This window comes from Pseudochaenichthys georgianus, chromosome 3 (assembly GCF_902827115.2).
Source record: "Pseudochaenichthys georgianus chromosome 3, fPseGeo1.2, whole genome shotgun sequence".
Taxonomy (NCBI): Eukaryota; Metazoa; Chordata; class Actinopteri; order Perciformes; family Channichthyidae; genus Pseudochaenichthys; species Pseudochaenichthys georgianus.
This window is the reverse complement of record NC_047505.1, coordinates 36,246,255-36,261,839: the sequence shown is the minus strand read 5'-3', so window position 1 is coordinate 36,261,839 and position 15,585 is coordinate 36,246,255. Positions and strand designations below refer to the sequence as shown.

Below are 15,585 nucleotides of genomic sequence, written 5' to 3'. Positions count from 1 at the left end.
ACTTTAATGCTTTAGTCTTTTACATGTGCTTTTGCAGCAACAGCAGGATGCAGTGCAGCGTAGTCTTGACAGCTGTCAGTCTGTCACTTTGTATTGAACGGCTGTGTTGAGGGAATGATCAAAGTCTGCTGAACAATCTTGAAGTACACATAGAGATCTGTTTCTTAATTCTGCAGCGACCTATAATATCCAGGGACCCTTCATGAGCAAGGAGCAAACCATCAACTGAGGTGAATATATATATGAAAAATAAATTGATTTAACATGAAAGGTATGAGTAGTAAATTATGGATGAATGTTGGTCAAGTTACGGGTGGATCAGGCTCAGCTTTTGAGACCTGCAGATTTCCAGGAGACCCTATGAGAGTTGAATGGGAGAAAAGAGAGAGGGATTGTGGGCCATACAGGCATGCAGGTCAGCAAGGTCTTCATTTAGTGGACACTTGATACCAAGAGGAGTGTTTGATACATTAAGCTCAAGCTAAATTATTTATAATGACAATGATAGTGAGGACATGTCTGCTCTAATCACTTGACACTGGCTTCAGTAATGTGATAGTACCTGAACCATGTAATAAATCCCAGATGAAGGTCACATTTATGAATTATTTGCTACATTGACTGGACAACAAGGTCACTGAACACATTTCAAGCTACTGTTCTTCTCCAGTGAAGTATTACAAATTGTTCTCTCTCTGTCGCTCTTGTGTTGTGACAAGGAACAAGGAAAGGAGGAAACTTTCAGAATTTGTGATTCTTGCATCAATGGTTGCATAAGTCCATGGAGGGTAGCCAGCCGGTACTGGACTCATTACCAGTGCAGGCAGACCACATGTGCTCGCTCTACCATCAGATCCACTCCGCCCCTCTGTAAACAAGTGAAGTTTCTTCATGAAAAATAATAAGAACATTTGTAGTAGGCCTACCACTGCCAGATTGGTTTTGCTAACAAATAAAGATAGGAGAGGACATCCAGTATTTAAAAATGGTATTATGAAGGTGACCAGTGTGTGTGAAATTACACATTTTAATGTTTGAAAATGGCTTAAAAAGTTACCCTCCAATGCAATTAGCACAAAGCTTGAAGGACATCCTTTGTAAAGGTGCTGAGCTTTAATACCCGACACTTAGAGGATTAAAGGGTGCGTGGGTGGGGGCTGCAGTCAGGTAAGTGAGACTGCTGAGTTCAGAGAGGTGCACGGCCGAACAAAACACCAGTCGGTCAGACACAGGGTAGTGGGCGGCGACATACTGCATGACCAGCCCCGGAGGAGTATCAGAGCTCACAGGAACACTGGAAACATTAGATCCAGAGAGATGCTGTTTGATAGTCAGAGAAAGATCCAACAAACATTTTATTGTGGTATTATGTCAACATGATATGAAGGCCATGTAACAGTATATGGGCTTGTCACTGTGAGAAACAAATGTGTTGCCTTCACCAAACACTGTTGTTTTCTAAAAGTTATAAGCATATTGCGGTTTTATAAATGTCAAAAATGTAGGCCTTTAATAAACCCAAAATGTGGGCTTGGAATTTTTATTATTTAATATAGAGAATAGATCGAGTGTATTTTTCTTGAAAAGATTGAAAACTTGAATCTTTATAACTTTAACATGATTAATAGTGGGAACTGTATTGCTGCTATTTCTTTTTTTCTTACCTAGGTGGGAGAAGTATTGATCTTTTTTTAATACGATAACAAAGTTGGAGCAAATCACTTCAGTTTTAGTTTGATCTATTTGATATGAAGATTATAGTCGACAGTGTAAATCAATGTCAGCAAATGATGTTGCTGAAAGTAGCTGAAAAGCCATGCTCAGCTCCCGTGTCCTCTCATCCACAACAAAATGGTGTTTTGTATCAGCACTTAAAAATGATTTAATAGATCGGCTACTGTCCTCTACATCTGTTACCAGTTGGAGAGTGACAAGTTGATTTATGGACTTGGAGAAACCGTTATAAATTAATTAGATGGATAACATGCACTTCTCAAGGTCATTGTCCAGAGACTCCTGCTCACTGACTGTAAATCTGATGAACATGCACAGGATATGAATCAACAAACAACAAATTACCAACCAATGAACAATGTTATAATGTCATGTATGCTTTATATTTATTGATGGTCTTTAAAATTAGCTGTCAGTTTACCAGGGGCTTTAAAAGTTGCCTCAATAGATAAGACGGGAGAGGAGTTTCCAAATTATGATTAGAAACATAATTAAACATACAGTAATGAGGCAAAACCAGAGAGGAAGACTGTCAATATAAAGGCCTTAACTGAAAGATTATCATGTCAGATTAAATTATAGTTTTATAATTATTACCCAGTTTTAATTACATCTGGTTTAAAGTGCTATTATTATGAGTGGGGAGCGGACCTCACCTCCTCTAGGAGGGTCCGGGGGGGTGGTCTCCCGGGAAGATTTTTTTTAAATATTGAAGTTAAAAGCATCAATCTGGTGCACTTTGAGAGCAACATTAAGAGATCTATGGATACATCTCTCCACACCCAGATGAAACACAACTGTATGCAGATGTTCTTTTTCTTTATGGATATTTTACAAATCACTCCCCTTTCAAACTGTATTCTTGTTTTACTGTATTTCATAACTGTTTTTCCTTTATTCTCTTATTTTTTTTATAACTATAATGATCATATGAAGGTGTGCCCCGGAAATAATCTTTTGAATAATTTGTGACCAAACCGTTTGAGACCCACTGAGATAACTTAGACTAAAGTTAACTATCTAAACACTCAGAGAGTCCTTTAGCTCACCTGAGCCTCTCAGTCTGAGAGGAGAGCTCTCCTCCAGCTTGTTGTGGAACAAACAGCTCCTTGTGTCCGTTAGTGCAGCTATCTAACCAGATGCTAACAACACGGTCCCTGCTGCTGGCACCGGTCCCTCTCTCTCTCCCTCTCTCACGCACACTAAATGCGCTATTTCCGCACGCGCACGCGCACACACACACACACACACACACACACACACACACACACACACACACACACACACACACCACACACACACACACACACACACACACACACACACACACACACACACACACACACACACACACACACACACACCACACACACACACACACACACACACACACACACACACACACACACACACACACACACACACACACACACACACACACACACACACACACACACACACACACACACACACACGTAAAAGGGGAATGGGTGTGCGTTCTATTTCGTATATGGCTTCGCCCTCTAAGGCTATCGCTATTGGGTTATCCCTCTGCGCCCCCGTGCAGCACTGAAACACTTGTAGTCCACGCCCACCCGCTAGGTGGGCCCCACCCTCGGGCCTCCTTCCGGTATAAGTAGGAAGGGGGCCCGGCAATCTGCTCCCTCTTTTCTTCAGCGAACCAGTACAGTTACTGAAGCACAGCAATTGAGAATCATCAGGACATCTGCGTCCGTGATTGTCCCTCATGTGGCTCTGGGTTCATAATGAGTTATGAGCAGCAGAGATAAAAGCAGTATGCGAATCCTGCCGGGGGTCAGAGCATGCGTACGCGGCTCTAAACCAGCAGGTATGCACACACTGCGCTCGTCTCCCCTCGGGCGACGGGAAGCGGAGAGCGGACGCTCTTGCTGCTGTGACCGAGGAGGACGATTGGCCCGTCCAGGCTTACGAGCCCTTGGACGGGGCCGAGTGCCGTGCAGGAGTCCGAGGAAAAAGTCAACTCCTGCCCCGCCTCCCTCCACAGTTCACCGTTCGGTTCTCCCCTCCCTCCTCTCCCCTGGACGGGGGAGACAGAGTCGGAGCAGGGTGCCAGCTTGGCGGCCGAACATGCTTTCCCACTCTCCGTCACCACAGCGCGGCGGCGAATAACGGAGCGTCCACACTACAGCTCCAAAAATAGCTTGGAGCTGGGCGTGTCTGGAGCTTGGGGATTTTATTCAAGCAACACGACCAACAACCAATCACATGAATCTCCCGCCCCCGACATACAAAGCAAAACTCCCGGGGATTTTATGCGAGCAATATATATATAAACTCCCCAAACAGGCGAAAACCTACCAGTTTCCCCCACTGTCTCTGCCACCTCCCTCCATGCCTGGTTCCTCCGGTTTGTATCCCGGGAGGTGAAGAGGGTCTGGTCATACAAAACCGGGTGATTTGCTACGGCGATAGTTAGTTTCTCCTCCGACTTTTTTTGAAATATAGAAATGAACGGCGGGATATCTCTCCCAGCTTAGACGCGGTTTGATTGGCTAGCGCTTCAGCTGTCAGATTTTGGGAAACGGGATTTGATTGGCTACTGCGCTGGCTACTCCGGCGTCTCAGGCGTTGTTCAACTTCTGTCGCCTGAGACGCCTCGCTCTGCTACCCACAATTCAGTTCGGCGAAAAAGCGCGGCTACGTGACGTCACCCCATTGAAAGTGAATGGGCATATTGGAGCAGATTGGAGCTGTCGACGCTGTAGTGTAGACGGGCCGTAACATCGCGCGGCTCTCAAACTCGGTGGGGACACTGGTAGAGCGGTCCACCACCGAGGCAGAGGAAATCAGGCTGTCTCCCAGGCGAGGATTTTCGCGTGGGTGACACAGATCCAGCGCCACCTCGGGCTGAAGTAGGCGTCTGTTACGGAGACAGCCAGAAAAGTGCTACTGGACGCTCCAATCAGCCCAGACGGGCTGCTCGTAGGGTGACCAGATCCCAACAAACCAAATGTGGGACAAGGAGTATGGTTGTGTGGGACAATGTGGGACAATGTGGGACACCCTCTCAACAGCACCCCCCAACCCCCGGAAAAAAAAAACGTAACAAATATATAACAACAGAGCAGAAAGTGAAGTCAAAATGCAGTTGTTTAATAAAGAAAAGTAAACTAAGGCTAACCAAGGCAGCAGGCATTATTCACTGCAAGTGTTTAGAAATGCATCTATTTAATTCAACTAGTGTATTACCTGTACAAGTAGGCACAGCATAAATTAATAGATAAAATAAAACCAACACTGGCCAGGAGGGAACAGAAACATAATAATACATAAAATAAAATAGCTTTCAGTGTTGTCCATCACAGCAACAGAAGGTGGGCCCCCACACACAGTGTGTGGGCTATTTTGTCACCTAGAACCACTGGTGTCTTTGACTCTGTCAAACAACTCTCCACAGAGGCAGGGGCAAGCACATCTGTTATTATGGACGCTGCTTTTGTACGACCACATGACATTTTCTTTACTATCTCAGAGTCTGGAAAAATGGTCGGCGCTAGCTTGTTACCAGTCATTTGACCGGTATGAATGGGAGTGTTGCACTGTATGGTAAACACTGGTTATTTCTGCTGCTGTTACCTTGTCTGAGTGGCCATCATTTTTTGGTTTTTAGTAGGAATGTCTCCATAGAGTGGGATGTCTCTTTTTGAGCGACACGTTTCTTGTGAGAATCGCATTCTCTGTGTCTTTTGACGTCGTATTCACCGCCATGTGAAATTTAAAAATTACTCTTGCAAAGATTGCAAAAAACTCTCTGAGAGTCGCCCATGGACTGCACTGGCTTCACCCACGGGTAAGTGTCTTCCCAGTCTTTGTTGTAGTATGTGCATCTTCTTTTCTTCTTAGCTGTAGTTTCAGTTTCCTCCATTTTCCATAACCTGCTGCGTCACCTGCGTTCGTTGTTGTTGTTGTTTGGTGGGGTGGGGGGGGTGTGTGTGAGGGATTTCCTCTCATTGGTTAACACTTGACCAGCACCCGCCGTGTGTTACAGTTTGATTGACAGCAAACACAGCCCCCTGATGATAGCCTTCCCTGCTTTCTCAACAGCCATTGGATGAATCTGATTTTAAAGAAAAGCGTTTTAGCCAATCAAAATGAAATATGCGGGACATCGTCTCAATATGCGGGACGCACCAAAAGTCGTGAAAATGCAAGCGGCAAACTCTGGGGAAGAGCCGGGAAGCCAATACGGAAGTGTCACACACTGCAGTTCATATATTGGCCGATAGGCGATGGCTGCAGAAAGGAGCAATTTCCATAGACCCCCATGTTAAAATGCCCAACTTTACAGCAGAAAAAAACATGTTTCTACCCCTGGCTCCATACATTTTATTATCGATATAGTTAGATTCCACCTGCATGATTATGGATCTGTGAGTGAATTGTTTTCTAACGCGACCCTTTTATTTATATTAGGTCTTAAAGTTTTTGCATTAATTAGGGCGTGGTCACATTGAGTGACGGCTCTGTCAAGTGCCTGCCGCTGTTAGCTTCTTGTCTCTCTGCTAGCTGCTCCGTGAAGCTACAGGGACTCTGCCTGCTCAGCTCATCCAGGAAACACAACTTGTAGCCGGCCGTGGCTGTTTGTTCTTCATGCTTATATATCGGACTATTGTGACTCGCTCTGCGGTAAAAACAGACGGTGCATGAATGCGGTAAGTACAATTCGAGTCCTTTATTTATGTGTTAATGATTTTAATCAGCTACGTAATGTAGGCTTGGGTTAGCATGTAAGCTAGTGGTAGCTACATCGGTGCTAACGATGCTAATCGTAGCCTCCAAGTTAAAATCATAGACTGTATATATAAAGGTTAAAACGAAATAGACAAGTGTTAAGCGTTGAGTGGGATAATACTGTTGAACAAACGGCTTCTGTTTGAGGTTGATCAAATAAGGTTACATCCTTGTAATTTAGAGATATTTTATTATGTAGGTGGAACTGTATGCATCTAATGTTAATTTAAATTGGCTATGCTCAAGTATGTAGACAAGCTAATGTCATGTATGTGAAATCAACCTCACAATAAGATGTGTGTATATTACAATTATTAATGTCATATTTCAAGATGATTACTTAGATATTACAATATGGTTGGTTGAGCTGGAGTTCATTATCGAGCTTACACGTTAACGTCATAGTCATCTGAAGAACGAACCCAAACCTTATTGTTTTTATTAATTGCATTACCAAATGGTTATCAAATAAACAGTAAGCATTGGTAACACAACTTCCAAAGTTACAGTAAAATAAAAAGGACCCTGACTCGGACAATACACAATCCAACATGATTCAGAAGAGAATCAGTTATATTGTTTGTACACATGGTACTTTACATAATATCTGTTTGTTTAAAGTGTCCAGGTGATGCAGACAGGCTGGACCAGAGAGTGAGAGACAGAACTGGACTCCTCACAGCAGTGAACTTCAGCTCAGGTACAAAGACTCTTTTTTCATACTGTACAAAGAATCAAGAAAGATATTGGTTTAAATGAATGAAGTATTGACTTGAATACACTGATATACATTCCAATAAACAATACTAAATACTAGATCACCTACACATCAGTTAAGTTGAGGGTTTTTTCCATGCAAAAAGTTACATTTTAGATATTTAGCAATATGACTTTGTCAGCTTTCTAATTTAATGTATTGAAGGCAAAGATATTTAACACATAGTGAGAACTGCTACTATTTATCTCTCAATATTGTCTGTAAAAACGTGGTAAAAGTTATTCTTTCAGTGAGACAACAGAGCAAGCTTCTACAGTTGCACTACGTTTTGTAACAGTTAAATATTATTTTGATAATAACATATATTTTAATGTTGATGAACTTCATACTGTTCATTCATAATCTGATTGCTCACTGTTAAAAAAAACAAAAAACCATTACAAAATAATTATATCTACAGCCCCTAAACACACAAACACAACGCTTTCATAAATAACACACTTGTTCTGCAATAATATGTTTTATGTTTCCTGTCATTTTTGTTAGGAAAGGACATGCCTGAAAGACACAACATTTTCTCCTTCTCTGAGGGTCAAGAAGAGCATCCAAGAGGAACATTAAAAGCTGATGTTATGAGACACTCCATCAGCTGATTATTTCTATTTGCCTCACTTTATGAGCTTCACATCACTTGTGCCTTGTACCGCAGAGTTTGCAACATCACAAATAAATGGGGCCAATCTTCAGTCAGATGTGAATGTGTAATCTAACATGTTCAGTAAGAATAATGGACGAAAGGATGCAAATACAAATACAATTTATTGAAATGTGAACCAAAAGTTAATCAAATGTTTTAAATAAAAAGCACATATGGACAGAAGGTGTAAACCTATTACATTTATAAGTAAACACATTTAGTCAAATAAAGTGACAGACTAGGCCTGTGCAGTTGGTATCAGCTTTGCCCAGCATGGGCTCCTCCATCAGCCCTGGTCCTCCTCGCTGAGGAAAGACCCTCAGTCCTCTCCACACCAACAGACTGGACGTCCATCACACGGAGGTTTCTCCCTGAAGTCTCTGCAGCCCTCTGGACACCAGGCTGTCTCAATCCGTCCACACTGAATATGAGAGGGGGAAAATGAAAATAATAAATGCTTTAGACAATAAGAAACATAAAGTTGACTGTTGAGTTGCTCAGTTTTTTTAGATTGTCAATACTATTACTGTATAACTAATATATCAGGTTAAGGGGCACATTCAAATAAAGATTGGTCTTTAAATACATGTTGTCTTTTGAATTGTTTGTCTAAAGTCAAGGATCTAGAACTGGTACTTAGTTTGAATGATACAGTCTGGTTATTATGCTGTTTGGAGGAGGCCTCACAGGTAAGAGCACTAACTAGCTACCATCACATGTACCTCAGCTTGACTTAAACGTATAATTAAGTGATATCAAAATACAAATAACTAATGTCATGCAAACATATTAATATTTGCTTGATTCCAGAGTTGAATTTAGCACAATTGCATACAAATGTTAAGGGGTTTTAAGATTCTGAAGTATTATGCTAAAAACTCAATAACTTAGATTATTATTTATAGTTTTGTTGAATAGTTTCATGGCCGCTTACCTTAGAAACGTAAAATGCGACGGCAGTGTGCAGATGGGGAGCATGTTAGCTTAGCTTGGTAGCTTCAGCTAGCTCTGGAACTTCCAGCTCGGTGGCAGCAGGTCCCGCCTCGGCTCCGCCTCTTTGCCCTTATTTGGAGCAGGCGGGAGAAGGCGGGAGTTGAACACTGACGTCACTGTTGAGCCGTTAGTGGCCGACTCCGCCTACTAAGGGCTTCACGGCAACTCTGCAGAATCCTATGGGTGACGTCACGGACCCTACGTCCATTTATATATACAGTCTATGTGAAAATGCTGTGCAGTCCCGCGCAAAGCGGGACATCTGGTCACCCTAGCTGCTCGGACCCCAGTTCCACGTCATGGTGGAGTCCATGAAGACGGCCGCGGAACAGGCGGACGACATTCACCAGCATGTGCAGCTGGCTCCAGCCGGCTGAGCTGCAACTGCGGCATCAACGCCCGCAGCAACTGCGGCGTCTACGCCGGCCACAGGAGGCCGCAAGCGGAGAGACGCCCACAGCAACCGTCTCGGCGTCAGACTCGCTCTTCGGCGGCTGCAGGGGCTCCGTCCCACGTCTCCGCTCCCCCGCCACCCCAGAGACAGGGTCTCCCGGCGGCGTTTCAAAGGGGAGTGAGGCTCCCCCGCTCCTGGTCTGCTCCGCGAGAGCCTCCGAGGAAGCAGAGCCGGTAATTAAGCCGGCTGCCACTAATCTGTTGATTAAGTAGACAGCAGGGCTCCCTGCAGAAGCCTGCTGGTTTTAACCTATCGGTTAATAACCTGCAGAGCTCGCAGCATTCCTCTGTCCGAGATACGCCTCCTATACACGGTCATAATAACCCATGAGCGCCGTTTTAACGCCTCATGTGGACAGCACTGCACACACCTCCACTCATCCCCTGAGCGTGTACACGCCTCATGATGACAGCCGGAGTGAAACGAAGCGTGTGGAGGCTTCCTCACAGCCCTTTCGCCTCACGGGCAGTGGCGGCAAGGGCAATGGCGTGGCTTGTCACCATGACGACCATTACGGCACATCACAGAGAAGCCAGAACGGGGGAAGGAGCAGTATTCCAGACTGAGTGCCCCAGCGGCAGCGCCCGCAGCGCCACGGCGTCAGGGCTCGCTGCAGAATTCTGCTGGTTTTAACCTATCGGTTAATAAACTGCAGAGCTCGCTAATTAAGCCGGCTGCCACTAATCTGTTGATTAAGTAGACAGCAGGGCTCGCTGCAGAAGCCTGCCGGTTTTAACCCCTGTTAATAACCTGCAGAGCTCGCAGCATTCCTCTGTCCGAGATACGCCTCGTACACACGGCCTTAATAAACCCATGAACGCCGTTATAACGCCTCATGTGGGCAGCACTGCACACACCTCCATCCATCCCCTGAGCGTGTACGCGCCTCATGATGAGAGTCGGAGTGAGACGCAGCGTGTGGAGGCCCCCGCGCAGCCCTTTCGGTCCAAGCTCACCTTGGGTTGCCTCACGGACAGCGGCGGCAGGGGCTCTGGCGTGGCTCGTCACCATGACGACCAAAAAAACACATCTCGAGCATGTGCGCCCGCTCTCAGAGGTTTTCTCAGAGTCTGATGGACAGATGGATGAGCAGGCTGATCAGCAGAGGATGCGTCCTGCAGTTCGCCTCTCCCCCCCACAGTTCAATGGGATACAGGAAACTATGAAGGGCCGTGTAGGCCAAAATTCAAACTCACCTCACACACACACTACTGAAAACATTTGGCCTTGCACACAGACTACTGAAATCCTCTCACATTCACTACTGAACACCTCACACACACACTACTGAAAATTAAGCCTCACACACACACACACTACTGAAATCCTCTCACATTCACTACTGAACACCTCACACACACACTACTGAAAACATCTGGCCTTGCACACACACTACTGAAATCCTCTCACATTCACTACTGAACACCTCACACACACACTACTGAAAACATCTGGCCTTGCACACACACTACTGAAATCCTCTCACATTCACTACTGAACACCTCACACACACACTACTGAAAATTAAGCCTCACACACACACTACTGAAATCCTCTCACATTCACTACTGAACACCTCACACACAATACTGAAAATTAACCTCACACACACACTCCTGAAAAACATTTTACTGAAAGGTACTCAGTAGGGAATGTGGATGTGTTTCACCTATGTGTGTGTGAGGGGATTCTTGCTGTAACGGAAGTCATTCTAATGTAACGGATGTCATTCTAATGTAACGGAAGTCAGTGGTCTCTTTGCTAGCCCCGTTAGCTTCATTAGCTCCAGGCTGCTACTCCGAAGTGTTTGTTGTGTTGATGCCTGGTGGAGTAGTCTTCATTGAAATATCGCACTTATCGTATGGCTCTGCGGTTCAAACAGACCGTCCATGAATGCAGTTTATTCGGTAAGTACAATTCAAGCACTTTATTTCTTACTTGTCTTTTTATTCAGCTAACAAGCGAGACGAAGCTACATCTGTGCTAACGATGCTATCCGTAGCATACAAGTTAAAACATAATGGAGAAGTGTAACACATTAAGAAGGTTTATACTGTAAAACATAAGGCTTCTCGGTGAGGTTGGTAAAATAAGGTCATGCTTGTACATTAGGTAGTTTGCTAGTTAGGTAACTGTATGCATTGTTATTGTTAATTTAAAATAGCTATGCTCGACGATGCAGACAGCTAGCGTCACATTAGTGTTGAAGAGCAGAGTACTGTATGAGATTAACCTCACTATAAGATCTGTGTATCTTAAAAATATGAATCTCACATTTCCAGTTGGTTCCAGAAATAACGTTAACGTAGATATTGCAATATGGTTTGAAACTAGCTGGAAATAAGGTCTGTGGTTGAGACGCATTTAAGAGACGGGTCACGTTTTGTTCAGCCGGATAATATCCACATGTCTACCCTACTTTTATAATTTTCAAATCATAAATCTAGTTGCCAGAAGCAAAATGCTAACGGTATGCTTAAAGGAACTGCAGCTGCTTCAACGTCACGCCGATTTAAGATCCATATTCAAACATACAGATTATAAATGGTACAAGTTGAAGCGTTTGTTTGAACAGTTTGCAGGAACTTGCTTTCAAGCAGAACTTGAAAATGTACATAAATAGCTGTTAATAATGCTAACTAGCGAGCTAGCTGTGTAGATCTGCTGCACTATTTACTACAGCCCGGCTGTCCGCAGCCCACTTTATAACAGTATTAAGTGAAAACCATTCAAAATATTTTATAGAATAAATCCGTTATCCAAATCCCATAAACACACAAGACAACCAGCAATTAGACAATACCCTGTGTCGTATTTTTGTCGGATGAATGCAAGCTGATATTGTCACTTTTTAAAAAACCTAAATAAGGGTTGTTCCCTCTTGTTTTCTCTTTGTTAGGATAATACTACAGAAAATGGGCTCCGCGGAAGGTGACACCCTTGCAAACCAAAAAAGAGAAATAAAAGTATTTGTATTCCCCCCGGTCTGCACGTTTTACGTTGCTTAAGGTAAGTGAACATGAAACTATTCAGCATAACTTTCAATAATAATCTACGGTATTTATTGAGTTTTGGGATATTACTTGCATACAAATCTATACATGCCTTAAGGTTTCTAAAACATACAATATGTGGTAAATTCAACAGTGGACCCAGCAAAGATTCACATTTTTGCACGATTTGTTATTGATTTGTTGCTGTTAATTATACTTTTAATAAATTCAAGTAAAGCTTAGTTACATGTGATGGTAGCTATATGCTCTTACCTGTGTGCCTCCTCCGCAACCAGACTGTATTCAAACTCTTAAGTACCAGTTCTATCTACTTTAAACAATTAAAAAGACACAATCAACTACATTTATTGATATACCAATCTTTATTTTTGGGGCCCCTTCTTCTTTTAAATTAAACTTTCAGACATGAGATATTGAAATACAGTAATAGTTTTGTCTATTTAAAAAAGAATGAGCCATTCCTTACAGTTAACTTCATATTTCTTATTGTCTAAAGCATTTATGACACACATTTCCCCCTCATATTCACAGTGTGGATCAATTGAGACAGCGTGCAGAGACTTTGGGAGAAACCTCAGCGTGACGGATGTCCTGTCTGTGGGTTTGGCTGGAGAAGGTGGAGAGGTCTTTCTCTGGGATGAGGACGTGGCCTGATGGAGGAGGACCAGGTCTGATGAAGAAACCCCCTAACTGCATCTGTGAGCCCATACTGGGCTCAGCTGCCACAAACAAATGATGGTCCTGTTTGACTTTGTGTTCACAATAAAAGTGTAGTTTCTTAGTGAATGTCCTGTATTGGTCTTTAATCTGAAATCAGCTTTTCATTTTCTTCTTGCCCCTCTGAGAAAACGGTGAGGCAGTTGTGTCCTTCAGGTATGTCCTTTCCTAACAGAAATGACAAGAAACATATGACATTATTGCAGAGCAAGTGTGTTATTTATGAAACGTTTGTTTATTTAGCGGCTGTAGAAATAATGTGTTTTTTTAATTAATCACTTTGTACTACAAAGATAATCAGATTATGAATGAACAGTCTGCAGTTAATCAACATTAAAATATCTTATTAAATAATATTCAACTGCTCTGTTGTCTCACTGCAAGAACCACTTTTACCACGTCTTTTACAGACAATATGTAGAGACAAATGGTAGCAATTCTCACAATGTAAAATAATAATTGCCTTAAATACATTGAAATGTGAAAGCTGATTATAGTTGTTACTTTATCTATTTAAACCAGAACGTTTCTCGATTCCTTGTACCTTTGAGTCCATGCTGAAGTTCACTGATGTTAGGAATAGGTCTGTCTCTCGTGGTCAGCATCCTCTGGTCTGTCTGCTGGATCACCTGGAAACTTTAAACAAACAGATATATATGTAAAGTAACAATGTGTTGGTCACAGACTTTTTTACATGCGATCATCTTTTTGTTATCCTTAAAGAAAGTGCTGGATATCAAAGCCCTTACTGTATCTTATCAGTTGGATTGTGTATTATTGTATAGTTGTGGTCCTTTTTATTTTAGAATCGTTTTTCATGAGACAGTCAATTTAAATATTTGTCCTATGCCATATTCACATTCATTTGTAACACACACGTAAGGGTAAAAGACAAACATCTTCAACACATGTAATGCAATGAATAAGCTTCATTGTCACAGAAGCACACATAATGTCATATCTAATATTTAAACAAATAATTTCCTTGTCCCTAAAGCATTGACTGAGCTATTTTTCGTCCTCAAATGCAGGCATTAAGTTACATGTTCTGCTGCCACAATAAGTCGGTTTCTCCAGTGTAATGATAATAAAATGCTAAGTAAGTATTGGTAATAATATTAATAAAAACAACAACGTTTGGGTTCGTTCGTTTAATATGATGAACGTTAACCAGTAAGCTTCAATAATCAACTCCAGCTCAACAAACCATATTGCACTATCTACGTTAACGTTATTTCTGGAACCAACTGGAAATGTGAGATTCATATGTTTCAGATACACAGATCTTATAGTGAGGTTAATCTCATACAGTACTCTGCTCTTCAACACTAAAATGATGCTAGCTGTCTGCATCGTCGAGCATAGCTATTTTAAATTAACAATAACAATGCATGCAGTTACCTAACTAGCAAACTAACTAGTGTACAAGCATGACCTTATTTTACCAACCTCACTGAGAAGCCTTATGTTTTACAGTATAAACCTTCTTAATGTGTTACACTTCTCCATTATGTTTTAACTTGTATGCTACGGATAGCATCGTTAGCACAGATGTAGCTTCGTCTCGCTTGTTAGCTGAATAAAAAGACAAGTAAGAAATAAAGTGCTTGAATTGTACTTACCGAATAAACTGCATTCATGGACGGTCTGTGAACCGCAGAGCCAAACGATAAGTGCGATATTTCAATGAAGACTACTCCACCAGGCATCAACACAACAAACACTTCGGAGTAGCAGCCTGGAGCTAATGAAGCTAACGGGGCTAGCAAAGAGACCACTGACTTCCGTTACATTAGAATGACATCCGTTACATTAGAATGACTTCCGTTACAGCAAGAATCCCCTCACACACACATAGGTGAAACACATGCACATTCCCTACTGAGAACCTTTCAGTAAAATGTTTTTCAGGAGTGTGTGTGTGAGGTTAATTTGCAGTATTGTGTGTGTGATGTGTTCAGTAGTTAATGTGAGAGGATTTCAGTAGTGTGTGTGCAAGGCCAGATGTTTTCAGTAGTGTGTGTGTGTGAGGTGTTCAGTAGTGAATGTGAGAGGATTTCAGTAGTGTGTGTGCAAGGTAGTGTTGTCACGATACCAACATTTTGGTTTCGATACCGATACCAAGTCAAGAATTGCGATTCCGATTCTTTTTCGATACTTTTCTTAAAAAAAGGGAAACACGGAATATCGGCTTTAAAATTAGGAATAACAGATGATTTTAGCAGTCAGAACAACTAAAGCAGCAGTGTTACTAAGAACATAAACGCCAAAGTGTCACATCTAATATAAATATATATAAAAGCATTTATTTTAATTGTGTAGCAGTGAGTTTAACATTTTGGCAGCACTGTTGAGCATTTTGAAAATGTATTTTCATGCCTCTGTGCAAGGCTGAGTCTTTCTATCTTTATAGCCACTGGTGTAAAGTAACTAAGTTCATAAACTCAAGTACTACTTGGGTACAATTTTGAGATACTTGTACTTT

At 42.3% G+C, this 15,585-nt stretch overlaps 3 long non-coding RNA genes across 4 annotated transcripts in view; 1 reads left to right on the top strand and 2 right to left on the bottom strand.

Annotated features, from left to right (window-relative positions):
- Window positions 1-8,025: 8,025 nt before the first annotated feature.
- On the bottom strand, window positions 8,026-8,943 carry LOC139435873 (uncharacterized). Its single transcript, XR_011645082.1, has 2 exons — window positions 8,857-8,943; window positions 8,026-8,343 (listed from the first exon to the last, which is right to left on the bottom strand). It is a non-coding gene; the product is annotated as an uncharacterized lncRNA (long non-coding RNA).
- Window positions 8,944-11,065: 2,122 nt separating this feature from the next.
- On the top strand, window positions 11,066-13,169 carry LOC139435872 (uncharacterized). Its single transcript, XR_011645081.1, has 3 exons — window positions 11,066-11,276; window positions 12,269-12,378; window positions 12,915-13,169. It is a non-coding gene; the product is annotated as an uncharacterized lncRNA (long non-coding RNA).
- Window positions 13,170-13,178: 9 nt separating this feature from the next.
- The window catches only part of LOC117467592 (uncharacterized), a 44,109-nt gene continuing 41,702 nt past the window's right edge, over window positions 13,179-15,585 (bottom strand). Inside the window, exons 1-3 of one of the 2 annotated variants that reach the window (XR_004554398.2) lie at window positions 14,723-15,002; window positions 13,645-13,736; window positions 13,179-13,268 (exon numbers count right to left, since the gene is read on the bottom strand). This is a non-coding gene — a long non-coding RNA (uncharacterized lncRNA). Of the gene's footprint in view, window positions 13,269-13,644; window positions 13,737-14,722; window positions 15,003-15,585 lie in introns of those variants that run through there. The other variant, XR_004554397.2, reaches the window with a different exon arrangement.